This window comes from Lissotriton vulgaris, chromosome 8, assembly GCF_964263255.1.
Source record: "Lissotriton vulgaris chromosome 8, aLisVul1.2, whole genome shotgun sequence".
NCBI classification, from domain to species: domain Eukaryota; kingdom Metazoa; phylum Chordata; class Amphibia; order Caudata; family Salamandridae; genus Lissotriton; species Lissotriton vulgaris.
The window spans coordinates 15,642,725-15,646,366 of NC_141696.1; positions in this window are offsets into that span (position 1 = coordinate 15,642,725).

Genomic DNA, 3,642 nt, shown 5'->3' on the forward strand with positions numbered 1-3,642 from the left:
GGCATAAGTGGGACGTCCTCTTGTCATGCCTCCTCTTTTCATACCGTGAGGTGCCACAGAAGTCCCTAGGGTTCAGCCCCTTTGAACTGCTGTATGGTCACCCCGTGAGAGGACCTCTGAGTTTGGTAAAGGAAGGCTGGGAGCAATCTCCCAGGAAGCCTCCCCAGAATGTATACAGTTACATGCTGGCCTTCAGAAACCAGACCTGGCACTTCAGGCAACTTGCTGAGGCAAATCTGGAAGCCAGCCAGGAAGAGATGAAGGGGTGGTACGACCAGAATGCCACTCTGGTGGAGCTTCAACCTGGGCAAAAGGTGTGGGTCTTGGCCCCAGTGGAGCCTTGTGCACTTCAGGATAAGTGGACAGGTCCATTTGAGGTTGTGGAGTGCAGGAGTCCGGTAACCTACTTGGTGGACATGCAGTCTCCCAGGAACCCTTTGAGGGTCCTACATGTTAACCGCCTTAAGCCCCACTTGGAGAGGTCCGAAGTGGGCATGTTGTTGGCAACTGATGATGGGATGGAGGAGGAGTCTGAGCCTCTTCCTGACCTCTTGGTAGCCTCTGAGAAAGATGGGTCAGTGGATGGAGTTAACCTCTCACCCACCCTGACGCCTGAGCAACAGAAAGACTGCCGCCAATTGCTGGGGCAGTTTCCAGATCTGTTCTCCCTGGTTCCTGGTGTCACAGATTGGTGCGTCCATGATGTGGACACAGGAGACAGCTTACCTGTGAGGCATAAGGCTTACAGAGTAACTGACAGGGTCAGGACCTGCATCAAGGAGGAGGTCTCCAAGATGCTTGCTCTTAGGGTAGTTGAGTCCTCCAACAGTCCTTGGCCCAGCCCCGTGGTCTTGATCCTAAAGGCTGCTACGCCGGGAGCCACACCTGAACTCCGGTTCTGTGTGGACTATAGAGGACTCGATTCAGTCACCAAGACTGGGGCGCACCTTATCCCCAGAGCTGATGAGCTCATTGATCGGCTAGGGGCTGCCTGGTTCCTCAGCACGTTTGATTTAACGTCTGGGTACTGACAGATCGCCTTGACCGATGGGGCAAAAGAGAGGTCAGAATTCTCTACACCAGATGGGCATTTCCAGTTCCGGGTTATGCCATTTGGAATGAAGAATGCCCCTGCCACCTTTCAGAGGTTGGTCAACCAGGTGTTGGTTGGGCTGGATGAGTTCAGTGCAGCATACCTGGATGACATTGCAGTGTTCAGTGGCACCTGGCCAGAGCACCTGCGACACCTCTGGGAAGTGTTGATGGCGCGAGCAAAGCAGGCCTCACAATCAAGGCAAGCATGTGCCAGATTGGGCAGGGTTCAGTGGTGTACTTGGGACACCAAGTGGGGAGTGGCAAGGTGGCACCCTTGCAACCCAAAATTGAGACCATCCTGGCTTGGGAACCACCCAAGACCCAGACTACAGTGAGAGCCTTCCTGGGGCTCACTGGGTACTACAGTAGGTTTGTCAACGGCTATGGCACTATTGTGACCCCCTTGACAGAGCTGACTTCAAAGAAGCAGCCCAGGAATGTGATTTGGTCTGACACCTGTCAGAAGGCTTTTGACACCCTTAAAACTGCCATATGCACGACGCCCGTGCTCCTGGCTCCTGATTTCTCCAAGGAATTTCTAGTGCAAACAGACGCTTCAGAGCATGGTGTAGGGGCTGTTCTCTCACAGATGACTGAGGAGGGCTGGGAACAACCTGTAGCCTTCATCAGGAGGTTACTTCCACGGGAACGTAGGTGGAGTGCAATAGAGCGAGAAGCATTTGCTGTGGTCTGGGGGCTGAAGAAGCTAAGACCCTACTTGTTTGGGTCTCACTTCCGGGTTCAGACAGACCAAAGGCCCCTCAGATGGTTGATGCAAATGAGGGGTGAGAACCCAAAGCTGTTGAGGTGGTCCATCTCCCTACAGGGTATGGACTTCACGGTGGAACATTGCCCTGGCACAGATCACGCCAATGCTGATGGTCTGTCCAGGTTTTTCCGCCTTAGTGATGAGGAACTCCCTGGGGAAGGGTAGTTCTCCCCACATTTTGGCTGGAGGGGACACGTTTTAGACCTGGCACCTTGGCGTGAGTTTCCCTTCCACTTTTTGCTAATGTGCCTCAGATGTTTTTGCTGGTGTTTGCTGCTCAGGGCACTGCGCCACGGCCAATCCATGCCGCAGTGCAAGTGCTCCCTATGTAAAGTGTAACTGTGATTGATATTCCTGATTGGTTCATTGGATTTACTGTCAGTCCTCAGTAAAGTGCACCAGGAGTGCCAGTGCTTGTAAATGCCAATACTGCTAGTGGGCCTGCAGCGCTGGTTGCGCCACCCACAGAAGCCGCCTTTTAAACTGTGTCTAGGGTCTGCCAATGCAGAACCTGTGTGCAGTCTGGTACTGTCATGCTGGCTGGGCGAGTGCACACACTTGCCAGCCCCTAAACCTTCCCTTAACTTCATATTAGTCACCCCTATGGTAGGCCCAAGGGCAGGGTGCATTGTAAGTGTAAGGTAGGACATGCTCTGATGAGTTTGGCATGTCCTAATAGTGAATTACTTTACTGCCAAATTCGTTTTTCACTATTGTAAGGCTACCTGTTCTCTTAGGCCAGATGGGCTGCTGGAATTATTACACTCTATAATCCCAGCAGGCTCAGGGAACATGGTAGAAAATAAAGTTTAGTATGCCTGGACTCAGAATAATAAAATACTTCTTTTAGTAAAGTTTATTTTAATATCCTGTATTTGCAAATGCTACTTTTAGAAAGTTAGCATTTGCTTGCCTAACCATTTCAGCCCGCCTCTGCTAGTATGTGTATCTGACTGTCTGGGATGTGTGAGTGACAGGGCCGGGGGATGACAGGTGGTGAATGCAAGGATTACACCTTAGTGGGAGGTAGGAGTGCCCCTGGACTCTTAATAGGGCTGTGCTCTGCCACCACAATGCTGGCTCCGCCCCCTGGGGAGCGACTGATGACTCAGCTGGCACCTGGCCCAGGAAGGCCGAAGCACTGTCATCAAGGTACTCCTGGCTGCCCCTGTCCACACAATGCTGGCTCCATCTCCTGTGGAGCGTCTGATGTGCCTGCCCCTCACACTGAAAGCAGAAGCCAGAAGTACACCCAACAAGTGCTCAGAGACTGAATGAAGTTATGCAAAGGCCCCCTGGCCTGAGAAGACAAAAGAAATGCTGTATAAAAGTAAGAGCCCTGCTCCTTGTAAATCAGAATCCTGTTTCCCACAACGAACCTCTGCCCAACTAGAAGGAGAAGAAGACGCTGGAAGGACTGGCCTGCTGCTTGCCTTGCTGAGGAAGGAGAGGAAAAGACTTTGAAAAGACTTTGCTGACTTGTGCTTTGAAACATTCTCCAATGGCTTGATTGAGCTTACCCCCTGAACTGAACCCCAGGACCAGTGGGTTCTCCTGTGCTTTGGCTTGTCTCCTGCCTGAGGCCGAGTATTTCCTCCCGCTGGAGGTGAAATCTGCCCCCTCTCGTCCCCTCCTAGGGCCGTGGTACCCGGGAGCCAGCCTGCCCTCTTGCCCTTGAGAGCCTCGCTCCACTCGGAGTCGCTCTCTGCCCCAGGGCTATGGCCGGCCACTCCTCTGCCCCCGCCTGCTTCATGGAGCGCCTGAGCGCGATTTCAGCC